The following is a 16,025-nucleotide window of genomic DNA, read 5'->3' as shown; positions in this document are numbered from 1 at the left end:
GGAACCGGCTGGGCTTACTTTACCACCGTTCCCTTTCGTTATTCCGAATGCGCCCTCTTGCCGCAGTAGGAGGGGCTTACAAAGGCTGCCACCACTGGACTCCTATACCGGCATCCAGAACCGGGTTTCTTCTGGGTAACTGACGCTGCTTTCATATGTCGTTGCTGGTGTACCTGGGCTGGTACTCCTGACCTCTTACTATGGATTAGGGTTGCTTTGGATGGATCCCCCTTGGCTTACCACACTGACCAGGGCTGCATGGGTAGCAGGCAGAGCGGTGGTACTGGAAAGCTTGGGTCCAAACCTCAGAGACAGACGGAGAATGGATTCGATTTTAGGTCTAATCTGCAGGTCACAGGAATACAGCAATATTGAAGATGTTTTCAAGCAGGTCTTTGAAGCAAGATGTTTATTTGCTCCCACTGGTTAGAGGTACCAGTGATCAGGTCAGATGTTGAAATCAGTCCCAAATCCTGACAACAGTTATCTAGCTATTTGCAGTGTTTATAAAGCTACAGTCAGTAGAGACAAGTTTCCAATACAAGCTAGTGCCTTTAATACAATTTAGGCACAGGCTATTTTTAGCATCAGGATATAACATGTTTACACAAACATGGATTTACATGCATTGCAAAGCCCCTAATATTTACACTTAGCTATGAAATTCTTAAAATCCTTGCTGTGATATCCTGCGTCTCATTTCAGAAGCAGGATACATACTAGTAAGTCAAAAGGTCTGACATGAATACCTTCTTCAGACAGTCGCCGAATACACATTTCCACAGAACAACAAAAACCCAAAACAAGCCACTTCCCTACATCACAATAGACCAAAGGCTTTGTAAACAAAGGCTCACTGTATCAGATATATACATCAGACATATTGCATTTCCTCTAGAGAGGCTAAACAGAAAAAACACATTTTCTATCCTGGTCTCAGAAATAACGATTTCCTATCTCAAAATATACACAATATTAAAAATAAATGCATTGGCAATTTATATAAATAAGCGCCCCGCGCTATTTCCTTTAAATAAATTTGTACCATAAGTTATTTATATGTGATCCAGTCACAGTGACACAAAACCTCAAATGGCTGTCTAAAACCAGCTGCATTAACAGTGGATATTGGACGCAGATCTAATACCAGCATAGTCACCATGGCGTCTGTGATCCCCTTTGCGACTGGGTGACAGCTTTCATACTTGCTTCCTCTTGCAAAGGATTGTTTAACAGTCAATTGTTGTAAACTACTAGTAGTCTTCTTCATGGTCTGTTTCTGGGATTAAGATCCACTCCTAGCAGCAGCAGCGGCAGCAGCGGGGCTAATGCTCAAGAATTCTTCTGAGGTATCCTGGATAAGGGAGGAGTCATCTAGCCTTAGCAACTTGGATGCAGAACTCCGGTCGCTACTGAGGATATTGATGAGGAAGGTGTTGCGGATGTAGATTGCAGGTTCCAGGATCTAGCTGAGAGATGGGACCTAGCTGATGCTGGACTACTTGTTGTTATATTTTTAGCATAAGTTTCAGATTTTCCCAAAAGCTTGCCATGATCTCACTTCAAATGGCGTAACATGGATGAGGTTCCTAGATGTTTAAGGTCCCTATCTCTACTGACTGTAGCTTTATAAACACTGCAAATAGCTAGATAACTGTTGTCAGGATTTGGGTAAAAATAATTCCCCACATAAGAGGTGTTTTTTTTGGTTTTATGCCCAGGTATGACAATGGCCTTCTTCTTATCACGTGCAAGAACTGCTTCCACTGGTGCAGGACTTACACAAATAACATCATCCTCATCAACATCCTCATTAGCGTCGTCATCAGTGACACAAATATAGCCCTCATCCTGTTGCAATTCGAAAGTGGCATCCTCAATTTGTGTATCACTGGCTACACTTGGGCTGCTCATCCACACATCTGCAGAAATGCTGAAAGGAGGCTTCTTTATGAGTACAGTATCAGAAAGGTCAGGCTTACACATAGCACTCATGGATAGACTCCCCTCAGGGATTTGTGTTATTTCTGAATCTGATCATACAGTTTCTTCTAATGCTTGACTGTTTTCTTTCAGCTCGGCTTTTACACGTAAAAGTATTTGGGCACCACTTTTTGAGTCTGAATGAGAAGGTCTTGACTGACCTTACAAGAATATGCCTCAGTGACCGTTGCAGAACTAGCACTCATATAGAACGGCGAAGGCCTGATTCTTTCCTTGCCACTGCGTGTTAAGAATGGCATTTTGGCAATTATATTTTTTCTGCAGTTAACTTTGCCTTGATTACAGGTGTTTTTTTCTTTACCAAGGTAAAAGGTGTTTATTTTACATTTTTGTTTCCCTGACGTAAAAACTCTATGCACTTTAACGTAGGCTTTAGCAGATGACGTAGAGAGATTATTATAATCATGACTGGTGCCACCAGCTGCTTGGTGCTCTTGGTCTTGTGTGGACTGATGTGAATCCACTTTGATTGCACACTACAATGTGACTGGAGACCTTTAAGAACACTGTCATTATTTCTCCTTCAGCACTGACAATGAACAATGGCATTTAGACTGGCAAGAACACTGGCACCTCTTCTGTTTCTGTGTGAGCTATAACTCTGTAGAATGTCACTGGAGATGTTTAAGAACACTGCCATCCCGTCTCTTTAACTTTCATTAATGACACTGCCCAACTGCACAGTAGGCTGCCAAGAACCCTGCTAACCCTTGTTTGTTTCTCTGTGAAATGGCGTCGGATCTCCGTGGAGGGTGGTACTTATAGAATAAAAAACCTGCGACATCCGACGACGCGATAATGACGTTTTGCCTCGTTTTCAGTTCTGAGGATACGCTGTAGTACCGAGCCGGTTTGGCTTGGTATTTGGATCGGCTATGTTCGGGTGGGCTCGGTTTTCCGAAAACAGAGCCCGAGCATCTCTTCTAATAACTGGATTTTTGTACGCAACAACAGTGGATGTGAGTGACAAATCCTGTTATGAAGTAATGTTTAAACAGAGTGCTTGCTGCATATATGAAGATTTAACAGGAGTTAAACTTCGTCAGTTTAAAGTGGATATTTCTGTGTTGGAATTACAGGAGAGAGTAAATGTGTTTGCAAAACCATTCAGCAGCAGTTAAAAAAAAGTTCTGCTCAGCAAAGAAATCAAGTGTTTTCATGGACTGAGGTTTTGTTAATTGTTGTAAAACAGGTGTGTTCAGTAAGATTGGAAAAGAAGGGGTTAAGAAAGAAAACCCAAATATATTTTGCTGACATCTAGAAAGTGTGTGAATCTGCAACACACAAGTTGGGTGTGACCTGGACCTGTGCAAAGTTAAAGAGCAGGCAGAGTCAAAAATATTTTTTTTACTTTACACATGCTGGGTATTGTAGTGCTACACCTGCTAAGTCAAGTGAAATGTTTTTCTATAAAGAAAGTGCTTCATCTATTTGAAGATACAATTGGCTGCTTATCAAGCTACATTAAGCAGAAGAGTAGTTGTTTAAACCAGAAAGATTGCAAAGGTGCATCAAAGTTCAATATAGAGAAAGACAAAAACCAGGGGGTAAATGTATCAAGCTGCAATTTTGAATCTCCAGTGATTTTCTCAGGCGAGTTTAAAATCTCTGATTTATTTACCAGTGAATTTGATGTATAATCGCCGGAGATGTGTTTCTTTCGAAATCACCGTTTTTAAAATTGCTACAAAACGTGGTCCCGATTTTTTGCCACTTTAGCTTTGCAAATCGCCAAATTTATGAAGCTGCGATTTTGCAAACTCGCTCGAGTTTGAATGCAAAATCGCCAGATACAACACGCTGCTTTCTATAGGCGAGATTGGCAAACACATCACTGTTACACTGCAGGGCAATATTAATATAATTGGAGGCATAATGGAGGTTTCAATAAACCATCTTTTTTGCTGTAGAGGGGCAAAAATAATTATGATTTTTGTTATGGGGACAATTCATTTTAGTAATAAATAAGTGGGCCAAATGTAATAAATGTAAGTGGTTTTTTTTTTTATAACAGTGGCTTACTATTTCATCAACCATGGGGCAATATGTATATTTTTATGATATGTCAGCACTTAAAATTTCCTGATGGGGACATCATGAACAGTACAGACTTGTGGCACTAAAAATGCTCATGTTCACTATCAAACTTGTAGTACCAGAAATCTGTACTTTTAATGGTGTCCCCAAATTTTAAGTGTTGACATATCATAAAAATATACATATTGTCCCACTGTTGATGAAATAGTAAGCCACTGTTATATAAAATAAAAAAGACTTATTCGATGAATACAATTGGCCCACTAATTTATTGCCTCCAGCATTCTGTTAACTAGCAACACTCACTCACATGCCGAGTTTTGCTCCTCCCCTCTTGGCCCCCTGCATTGTGATGTATGAGCCCCACCTCCAGCATTCCGTTACCTAGCAACCCTCACTCACATGCTGAGTTCTGCTCCTCCCCTCTTGGCCCCCTGCATTGTGATGTATGAGCCCAACCTCCAGCATTCCGTTACCTAGCAACACTCACTCACATGCTGAGTTCTGCTCCTCCCCTCTTGGCCCCCTGCATTGTGATGTATGAGCCCCACCTCCAGCATTCTGTTACCTAGCAACACTCACTCACATGCTGAGTTTTGCTCCTCCCCTCTTGGCCCCCTGCATTGTGATGTATGAGCCCCACCTCCACCATTCCGTTACCTAGCAACCCTCACTCACATGCTGAGTTCTGCTCCTCCCCTCCTGGCTCCTGCATTGTAATGGCTAAAAAGTCCCTCCTGTAAGGTACAGTGTGTGAGGAGAGTGTATTTTGGCAGATTAATCTAAAAGCAACCAAGGTAAGGGATATATAACATGATTCTTTGGGCAGCACAGTGGCCTATGTGTTAGCACTTCTGCCTCACAGTACTGGGGTCATGAGTTCAATTTCCGACCATGACCTTATCTGTGTGGAGTTTGTATGTCCTCCCCATGTTTGCGTGGGTTTCCTAGGGTGCTCCGGTTTCCTCCCACACTCCAAAAACATACTGGTAGGTTAATTGGCTGCTATCAAAATTGACCCTAGTCTCTCCCTCTTTGTCTGTCTGTGTCAGTGTGTGTGTGTGTGTGTGTGTGTGTGTGTTAGGGAATTTAGACTGTAAGCTCCAATGGGGCAGGGACTGATGTGAATGGGTTCTCTGTACAGCGCTGCGAAATTAGTGGCTCTATATAAATAAATGATGATGATGATGATTCATTACAAGCAGAGGGGAGTTTTGAGATGCTAGGATTTAAGGGAATACAGGGGGCTCCACAAAGTAATTTTTAAGGTAGAGAGCCTGGGTCAGTGGCTCCTTTCTAACTGCTAACTCCATCCACCTATGACTTTCATTTTGCTGTGTTACATCTCTATGCTCACTCCCTGCAAACATATCCCATTAATTTACAATTAGAACAAATATCCCCTTATTCTCTTTTGGGAAGTGCCATGATGGGTTACCCTGTATTTGGCTGCTGTGAGTTGTTACTCGGGGTGATTTCTACCTTTATATTTTATTAGTGACTGGTTCAGAGACGGTCTTTATATATCTCAATAATATATACAATGCATTTATGCTGTTTTTACACTGAAAACTTTCAGTACAGACTTTATGTATTTATCAGTTTTGAAATATCCACGTTTGTTATATTTTAAGTTTTGTTCTACAATTTTTCCTTTATACCAAAATATTTTCAATAACTGAAAGACTAAGGGGTCTATTTAGTAATATGCAGTGATGAGGCTGATTTATATTTTATATTTATATTCAAAGAATACAGCCATTTTTCTTTCATTTTTTTTCCTGTTAACTCTATCCTGAGAAAGTGATAACTCCATTCTGCCACAATAAGAAGACAGGTTGAGAAATAATAACTTTGACTAGGCTTATTCATACATTGGCAAGTTGGCCTCCAGATTGTGTCATTTGGCTCTGCTCCCTAAACTGTCATCTCAATTTCTAGCCTATTATGGCAGGGCCACAATGATGCATGAATCGCGTACTAAGCCCTGCCCCCACCACTTAACTAATGTATGGCCAGAAACCGGGAGGTTGCCCTGCTCTCCAGGGGGTCTGGGAGGACTCCCAGAAATTATGGAGTCTCCTGGACACTCCAGGAGAGTAGGCACAACTATGGGCTTATTATGTCACTGGCTTACATCATAAAGAGCTTTTGTGATGTCACTCTGTCTGAAAACTAAGAGTGCTGGGCAGTTATTAGATGCTTGTGGGCCGCATAAAGTCATTGTTCAGTTCTATGATTATATCTGCTGGATTTGACATCACATAGTCTAAGGTAAAATTATATTACAGCCAAATTTCCCATTTTTCAAAACTATTGTTATTGTGTGATTAAACAAGATTTTATTGCTTTGCAGCTGTACAGTGTACTCAGATGGTATGATGATAGCTGTCCAAAGAGATGACATTTATATGGAAGCCTGGTTTGCGTTTCCAGTTCCACTACTATTACAGATCCAGACAAAATAAATAAAAGTTTTTTAAAATAAATAAATAAATTAAAACAACAACATATTTTAAATATAAAACTATAGCAGTACATATATTAAAAGTTATATAAACTGCTATTGTAGCCAGCATTAGACTTTCTGTCCTTTAATAAGATGGCTGTCAATAAGTTTTATAAAATATTTAAACTTAGTTACTACCACATACAAATTTAGGATTATATATTATAATATATTTTCTTGACATTACCATTGTTAGTATAGCTTCTTATGTTATTAGACTTTAGTGAAGCAGTATGAGACCTTGGTTTGAAAGCTTTTCACAGTTTAATAGATTAACAAATGTTGCTGTCCCCATAGAGGCCTATGTGGACATCAGTAAGCTCCGAAACTTATGTCAATGTTGGAGAAATCTATGACCCTTTAATAAATAACAAAAAGAATTTGACCCCTTAGAACTTGAATGAAGTTTAGGATTGGGGCTTGGGATAATCTTAGGTCTAGGGCATAGGTTCCCAAACTTCCCCGTCTGAGGCACCCTTAAGGTCTCCATAATTTTCCAAGGCACCCCTAAGCCAAAATAATTACCAGGTTTTAAGTAGTTCGGTCAAAATAACGCAAGAAGTATTTAGGCCCTTTAACCATCTCACTGTGCCACTTCATCATACCACTGCGCCCCTTCACCATTTTACACTGCAGCCCTCCACCATATCACACTGCACACCTTCACAATGTGCCCCTTTACAATATCATAATGTGCCCCTTCACAATGTGCCCCTTCACAATATCACAATGTGCCCCTTCACAATATCACAATGTACCCCTTCACAATATCACATGGGGGCTGGTGTTGTGTGTGTGTGTGATGGCAAGGGGGCTGGTGGCAATGTAGTGTGTGTGTGTGTGATGGCAAGGGGCTGGTGGCAATGTAATATGTGTATGGGTGATGGTAGGGGGGGGCTTGTGGCAATGTAATGTGGGTGGGGGCAGAGGGGCTTGTGGCAAAGTAATGTGTGTGATGGCAGGGGGGCTTGTGGCAATGTAATGTGGGTGAGGGCAAGGGGGCTTGTGGTAATGTAATGTGGATGAGGGCAGGGGGGCTTGTGGCAATGTAATGTGTGTGAGGGCAGGGGGGCTTGTGGCAATGTAATGTGGGTGTGAGGTAGGTGGTGACTAATAAATAGGTGCTTTATTGTTTGTGGTGTGATGGTGGGGCAATCTAATGTAATAGTGTAGCCTGTTAAGATAAGATTGTGCGGTTTGGGAATTATTAATTGAATGTGGGGTGAGTTTGGGGAGAGTGAGGTCTATTCATTAAATGTTAATATGATTTATTTAATGGCAGTAATGGTTGCAGTAAATAGGTATATTTATTAAACATAAATGCTATTAATTTATTGCTGGGGTGGGGTGGGGGTCTCTACTGTAATTTAGGTAGGAAGTATGCTATTAATTTATTGGTGTACTGCGGGTTGGAGCTAATTATTTAATGGTGGGTAATTTATTTGTGGGGTGACGGTGGGGCTATTTAATTTAATAGCGGGGCCTATTAATTTAAGGTGAGGTGACGTGACCATTTTAATAGTGTGGTGGTTTGGGGCTATTAATTGAATGTGAGTTTGGGAAGGAGGGCTATTTATTAAATGTTAATATGAATTATTTAGTGCTGGGATGGTTGTGGGAAATGGTTTAGAACCGGGAATGGTTGGAGTGTTCTAAATTTCATGTACCCATTTTTTTTCCATGTAGGGCCCCCAGCATTCTGACAAGCGGCAACTGAGCAAGAGACACCAGCAACCACAGATAGGGAAAGTAACAATAACAGGTAGGAGAGAGCAGGACAGTCTTCCAACTGTATTTTTCTACTTCGGTAGTTCTTCTGCACCATGTTATTAAATAAACACAAATATGTATATATTGTTAATGGCTTACTACTGCTAAATGTAGTTCCTCATTTGTCCTACTTACTATGTATTAGTCAAAGTGTACCCATCACTCGTACCCAGAGACACAAAGCAAAAAAGCATCATAAGGAGGTGCAGCAAGCAAAAAAGTGGAGACACAAAACACGGTGTAAAAATACATCATAAAGGGGCGCAGCAATAAAGTGGAGACTCAAAGGGGAGACAATGCATCATAAAGGGAGCAGCATGAAAGGGGAGACACAAAGAGGAAAAAAACAGCATGATGGGCGCTGTGTGATGCTTTTGGTGTGCTGTGGAATTCTGGGAAGGGCTTAGGTGTGCCGAGGGTGAGAAGAGGTTAAGGAGCACTGATATAGAGGACAGACTTATGTACAGAGTTTCCAGAGAGGACTGCCCTGTGTCCTGAGGATAGAGAGAGGACTTCTCAAAGTCCTGAAGTTTCAAAGAGGACTGCTTTGTCTCTTGAAATTAACGAGGCAGTCCACTCAGAGACTTTGACAAAGCATCCTGGTGGTTCCAGGGAGGACTGACCTGCATCTCAGGATCCCAAGAGGACTGCCCTCATCTCTGAGGTTCCAAAGATGACTGCCTTCACCCTGAGGTTAAAGAGAGGAGTGCCATGCATCTTGAGGCTTAAAATGCAGTCCTGTCAGATACCATGGTAAGTAAAGACCAGAGGTTCCATAGAGGAACCAATCTGCATCATGAAGTTCAGATAGTACTGTCTTTTGCGCTGAGGATCCAGGCAGGATAGCACTGCCTCCTGAGACTCAGGATAGGGTGGCCATGACTTCTGATGTTCCAGAGGTTATTTGCTCATAGATCTCAGGCAGAACAGTCCAGAGCTTTCATAAAGGACTGCCCTGAAGCCTAAGTTTCTAGATAGGATTGTCTTTTGACCTGAGGTTCCAGAGAAGACTGCTCTGACTTGAGAGATTCCAGAGAGGACTACACTTCTCTCTGACATTCCAGGCAGGACTGCATTGCCTACAGAGGAACTGATGAGTACACCCCACCATCACTTAGTTCCGTAATGGCAATCTCCAGTGGATTCTGGTGAGACTGTTCCAAGGGAAAAGTATGCTGGACGGTGGAATCAACTGAAAATTCCAGAGACAGTAGGCTCAGTTTTGCCAAGAAGGTTCCTGCCTCATATGAGCTGTGATGAGCATGTTGCTTCTAATTGTCCATTTACCTTTTGATTTATGCAATGTGATAATGCTTATGTGAACCGCATCTTTATTTGCCCCGTTGGCCTGCGCTGCAGACTGCCAAATTGATTCAGACAAACAAATGTGTAACATAACTGTAGCGGCAAATGAGTCAAAGCTCTGGTAGCATGGTTTCTCTTGTTAAAACCGAGTTGGTGAACCTCTTAAAATATCAAGGGAAAACTGTTGGGGTAACCTGTGTACATTGGGGCTACTCAACACTATGTTACCGCTGAAGTACACATAGAAACACAGTGTGGTCACGTGGTAGTCACTGTGGGATTAGTTCCTTGCTTGGGGTTTGATGTTGTATTAGGGAGAGAGTTTTCACAATTCTGGAAACTATTGGAGACAAAGTTGATGGCAAAAGTAAATAAACCAGACCCTCTTGATAATGTTACTAATATAGTGGCAGTGGAAATGTTCCCCGCATCTGAAGGATTCCCTTTTTCAAGCATGATTGGAGAGTCAGAAAATGATAAGGGCAGCAGTAGGGTGCAGGATGATGTTTCTCCTACTGAAGTAGGAGATGTTGTTGAACCTGTTGACTGTATGCCTGTTTGTAATGAGGAAAGATATTTTTGCCTCAGAACAGTTAAAAGACCCTACTCTTGTAAAGGTTAGAGGGATTGTAAAAATGGTTAATGGAAAAAAAAATGGTTAATGGAAATAAAGCCAGATAGTAGGTTGTCCATACCCTTATATGGCAATAAGTCAAAGGTTACTGTATCAAATGTTCAAAAAAGGAGAAGATATTTTAGAACGGTTGATAGTTCTTAAAGCATATAGAATAGTGGTGTAAGAACTGGCTCATGGTTTCATAAATGTAGAGCATCTGGGGGTAGTAAAAACCTCAGATAGAATTTTGCAGTGGTTTTTCTGGCCAGGGGTTCATAAAGAGATGTCAGACTACTGTGCATCCTGCCCTGAGTGTCAATGCCATGTTCCCAGGCCTCATTATAGAAAGGATCTTTCTATGTTGTATTCTGTGCTGTGCATCAGTGTATTGAAATGCCTCCAAAGAAAAGACGTATGAGAAAGAAGGCAGAACATCTGCTCTGTGAGTCATTAAGCAAAAAAAAAGGAGCAAATGTTCTCCAGGACAAACCATGTTACAATGTAAGGGGTGCAAATTAGTTTATTATTTTGCACATAAGTTAAATACTGGTTTTATTTTTGCACTGAAACTGAAAGTTAATCTAGGACATGCCCTACTCCAACTATAAATTTGTCCCCACATTTTAAATTTACCTCCTCCTACAATGCAACATGGTTTTGCCCAGGTGCAAATTTACTCCTTTTTTATGCTTTGCTCTCCTTAATGACTCGGGCCCTGAATGTTTAGTCAGAATCCAGTACTTCTTAACCTTGAATTAGGTCCCTCTCACCATGTTACGATTTTGATGCCTTAGTCAGTATTAGCACAGGCTTACCTAGGGCGCGGAGTCTAACGGCCTTCCGGTCTTCACCAAGAACCACCGCAAGGTAGTGTGGGCTTAGCTGCCGAAGAACCGCAGGTCGCGGCCCCCAGATTAGCCTACTGACGTAAGGGAGAAAGTTCTAAGTGATGGCAGGCAGACAAGAAAATAGACAATGCGGTGCAAGTACAGGCACTAACCGTGAATTCCAGGCGTAGTAGGTCTGGAACAGTAACCGGTAGATGCACGGAGGCAATGGGTGCGTGGCAGGATCCAGAGAATAGTTGGTAACACAGCCGGGTCGGTACACAGAAGGTATCAGGTATACGGTGCCAGAGGGAGATCCAGAGAATAGTCGGTAACACAGCCGGGTCGGTACACAGAAGGTATCAGGTATACGGTGCCAGAGGGAGATCCAGAGAATAGTCGGTAACACAGCCGGGTCGGTACACAGAAGGTATCAGGTATACGGTGCCAGAGGGAGATCCAGAGAATAGTCGGTCACAGCCAGGTAGGTACACAGGAGTAGGAGGAATAGCGGGGTAAACAGGGAGCAGGATCACAGGAGTCAGGACACAGGAACTGTAGCCAGGAACAGGAAACACATTGCTCTGACACAGGCAGCGTGTCAGAGCAGGGAAGATATAGGAGTTTGAATTCCCCGCCCAGGAGTCACATGATCAGCAGCAGAGAGAAGCCGGAAGTGCGGCAGCGCTAACAGAAGCAGCGCTGAAGATATGGACACCGCTGTCAGCTCCCGCTGACAGCGCAGCGGAACGGGGACAAGGTAAGTTCCTAACACACCACAATGAGTAAAACTACTCGAGCTTTGTTGTTCACAGCATACTCATTCCCACCTTCTCATTATTCTGTTCGAGCCTTGCATATGCCCAGAGAGCTTCTCAGACATCCTGCCTGCAGGTCCACTCAGATGCAATGTTCTTCAGGGGGATTGTTTCAGGTTAGCTCACCAATAACTGAGTGACATCCTGCTGTCTCAATGAGTATCAACTAAACTTCCCTGGAGTCTAAAACTTGGAGGTATTCACCAGGGATTCCCACAAGGGAATATGGGCTTCTGTGGCTCCCACCTTGCAGGTCGTGGCCCTCCAGGAAAGCTCCCAATGTGACAGCTGAGAACAAGTTACATAGCCAAGGAATGATCCAATTCGGACATCAAATGATGGTAACGAAGATTACCATTTTATTATAAAACATTAACACAAGAGTTCAATGCAGACTTGAGTAATTTGCAAATGCTGATCACAAAGGCATACATGAATAGTGACTTTCAGCGACATTCATTAATACAAGCTGCACATGCAATAATCAGATTAGTAGTAATCTTGAGGCACAAGAATCAACAAAGTCCAAACATATTCAGCCAGTATAGGCACAGCTTGATACGGATTGTGGAGCTGAAAACAGTAATCAACAATGCAGGCCAAGTAGATAATAGATGTGAATCATAGCGTTTACCACAAGCAGTGGGACAGGTATGCAGAGATCAAGACAGTCCAGCATCCAACAGTGATGAACACACAGCAGCGATAAATAACAGCTTTACCACGGATAGTGGAACAGGTAACAATAGTCAGCAATGTAGGTAAAGCAGGAAACAGATGCAAATCATAGCACAGAGATTGAGGAAATCTAGCAAACAGCAGCGATGACCACACATCAGCGATGAACACAGCAGCTTACCACCGATTGTGGAACAGTTAACAGGTACAGATCATAGCGTTTACCACGAGCAGTGGAACAGGCATGCAGAGATTGAAGAAATCCAGCAAACAGCAGCGATGATCACACAGCAGCGATGAACACAGCAGCTTACCACGGATTTTGGAACAGATAACAGGTGTAGCTCATAGCATTTACCACGAGCAGTAGAACAGGCATGCAAACAGATACATCAGAGTAACAAATAGGACTTGAAGAACCAGCAATGCGAGAAAGAACGGAAGGGAGACTGACCAATAGTAACACTGACCAGCACACAGGTGTAATGATCACAGGTGCAGACCATGACTAATAGTCTGCACTAGCAACAGAAGTTAAAGTGACAGTCAGTGTTTAGAGGCTCGGGTAGAGGTACCTGGGGAGAGGTTTGTGACAGATTGACAGGAGAGAATTATATTTCCCGTTTTCCTCACTCCCAATTCCCTTATTTTATTGTTAATCAATTAATAACCAGTTTTACTAATAGCTATATATGTTATTTTCTGATTGTTAAATTATATTAATGTATTATATTATTTATTTGAATTCTATATAACGCTATTACCCCTATTATATATTTATATCTAAATAACTCCGACCTTACCAGCCCGACTTGCACTATTTGTTTTGTATTTGTGTCCTTTCAAAAAAGTTTTAAAAAAATAAACACAACAGCAAGAAACAGTTAATTGTGTAAATGATGATCAAAGAAAAGAAACACAAAAAACAACTGAATCACGTGAGGCTTTTTCAGTTCTAAAAATGGGTATGAGGACGATTCCTAGAAAGTGAACAAAACCACAGCACAGACTTAAAGAGTCTATATATACATAAATAGAAATTAAACACATATATGCAATCAAGATGCTGGTTAAGAAATACTAGTGGCCTTTATTATAAAGGAACAAAAATTGTGTTCTTACTTTTGATTCTATTCACCAGGTATCGCACACAAAACAAAGTATTTTCTGCAGTTGTTAAAATTCTCAGTGAAGTTTTGTGTAAATTAGAGATGCTCACTGACCACCGTGTTTTGGTTTTGGTTTTGGTTTTGGATCTGGATTACCGTCGTGTTTTGGTTTTGGTTTTGTTTTGCAATTTTGTTTAAAAATCAATGTTTTTGGGCTTAAAATAACCAAAATTAGTGCTCCACCTGTTTCTTGGATAAGTAAGGTAATTCTAAAGCTAATAAATTAGGAAGAAAACCGTTTAATCCCTGGTAGGCCGTCCTTAATTCTGCACACAAACCTGATTGTCTTCCTCTCCATCTTAGCCTATTGGCAAAGCAGCCATTGTCTTTGGGTGTATATTACACCCTACACTTATAGTTAAAAATATAAAGAAATGGACAAAGGCAGTTTGGTTTCTGTCTCTCTAGGCCCCCCTCCATTTGTAGAAAATACAAAAAAATTCAGCCGTTATAGACTGTACAATATAAATTGAAATGGACAAAGGCAGGTTGGTTTCTGTCTCTATAGCCCCCCCCTCCACTTGTAGTTAAATAGAAAAAAAGCAGCCTGCATAGACTGAACAATATAAAAAATAAATGGACCAAGGTAGTTTGGTGGCTGCCTATGACCCCCCCCCCCCGCCTTCCACTTGTAGTTGAATAGAAAAAAAGCAGCCTGCATAGACTGTAGATTAGAATATAAATATAAATGGACAAAGGCAATTTGGTATCTATCTGCATCATAATCATCAGCATCATCATTAGTGCCCTCGTCGCCTACACAAATCTCCCCTTTATCCTCTTCTAATTCCAAAGTGGCATCCTCAATTGGTGTATCACCGGCTACACTCGGGCTGTTAAGGCACACATCAGCAGAACTGCTGAAAGTACCCTTCTTTATGGGTACACTGTCACTAACAGAATGCTCACGATTAGACATACCACTAGTGGATGGACTCTCCCCAGGGATTGGTGTCATTTCTGATTCAGAGCATACATTATCCTCTAATGCCTTACTGTTTTCTTGCAACTCGGCTTTCACGCGTAACAGTACTTGTGCACCACTTGTAGGCTCGGTAACATTTTTTGATCTGCCACTAATGGACAAAGGCAAAGGCCTTATTCTCTCTTTGCCACTGCGTGTATAGAATGGCATGTTGGAAATTTTCTGAGATCCATGAGAATGCAGCCTCCAGTTCTATCTGTGTTAAAGAGAATACCTATAAGGTGCTATACCGATGGTACTATGTGCCTTCACAACTCCATAGAATCCTCCCTGACTCTTCTGACTGGTGCTGGCAGGGGTGCCTCCACAAGGGCACATTCCTTCATATTTGGTGGACTGTCCAAAACTGACAAGCTTCTGGATTGAGATCAAACGTTTGATCCTATCAATTCTTCAGGTGGATATTCCCCTGGAGCCCAAATTCTTTCTTCTTCCTCTGGGAGCTCCCTCGGCAACTCGTCATCAGAATAAATTAATTAGGCACATTCTTTCGGCAGCTACTTGCCGAGTAGTGGCAGACTGGCGGCAGCAATCTCCTTCTTCCTTGCAGTCAATAGTTAACAGATTTTGGCAGACCCAGTGGATGGAGTATATGACCAGTATTATCCGCAACTCCTCGAGAGCCTTCACCAAGGTCTGGGACCCATGGCTGTCCTTTTTCCAGGCTTGCCCACCCTTCGCATAACTAAGTATTATCATTTTGTTTCCCTTTACAGCTCTTTTTATCCCTCACATTGGATCTAGCCACTTTTACCCTCTCCCCCTATAACGTTTTCTCTCTTTCCCCCTTCTTTTTCTTCTCTCCCCTCTGTATGGAAAACTTTTGGTTACTCTTTCTTTCTTTACATATATAACTATTCGGTTGACATGTTGAATTCCATTTTTTACACACGCTGGTCGCTGGCTCTGTGTGTTAATCTTGTTATCTACAATTTGTGTTTTTTCACTGTCAGTTGTAATTTATTGTGTATGTGACCTTGCAAAAATAAAAAAAAAGATATGGTACTGCCATTTCAGGAAAGGAGAATATGGACATTGGGAAGCTAAGTTAAGGGAGGTGGAAAGTTGTCAATAATTAATAGAACCTAGTTGCAGGTATGATGAGATGTGGTACAGTTAGAGAGCAAAGAGGTTAAAGTAGTGAAGGAGAGCTTGCAGGTGATAAAGTGATGGTCTGGCACAGACAAATGAGTTTTAAACAAATCAGAAACTGAGAGTCAGTAAAAAACAAGATCAAGGCTGTGGCCATCACAATGAGTCACTACACAATGAGTAGAACAGTCTACTGGGCCATGACCGGATGTTAG

At 41.7% G+C, this 16,025-nt stretch overlaps 1 long non-coding RNA gene across 2 annotated transcripts in view; it reads left to right on the top strand.

Moving 5' to 3' along the window:
* The first annotated feature begins 4,646 nt into the window (after positions 1-4,646).
* Positions 4,647-16,025, top strand: part of LOC142157654 (uncharacterized) — a 51,872-nt gene continuing 40,493 nt past the window's right edge. Inside the window, exon 1 of one of the 2 annotated variants that reach the window (XR_012692551.1) lies at positions 4,647-4,838. This is a non-coding gene — a long non-coding RNA (uncharacterized LOC142157654). The remainder of the gene's footprint in view (positions 4,839-16,025) is intronic. The other variant, XR_012692552.1, reaches the window with a different exon arrangement.

The sequence above is a fragment of the Mixophyes fleayi genome, chromosome 5, assembly GCF_038048845.1.
Source record: "Mixophyes fleayi isolate aMixFle1 chromosome 5, aMixFle1.hap1, whole genome shotgun sequence".
Taxonomy (NCBI): Eukaryota; Metazoa; Chordata; class Amphibia; order Anura; family Limnodynastidae; genus Mixophyes; species Mixophyes fleayi.
This window is presented reverse-complemented; position numbering and strand designations above follow the sequence as displayed.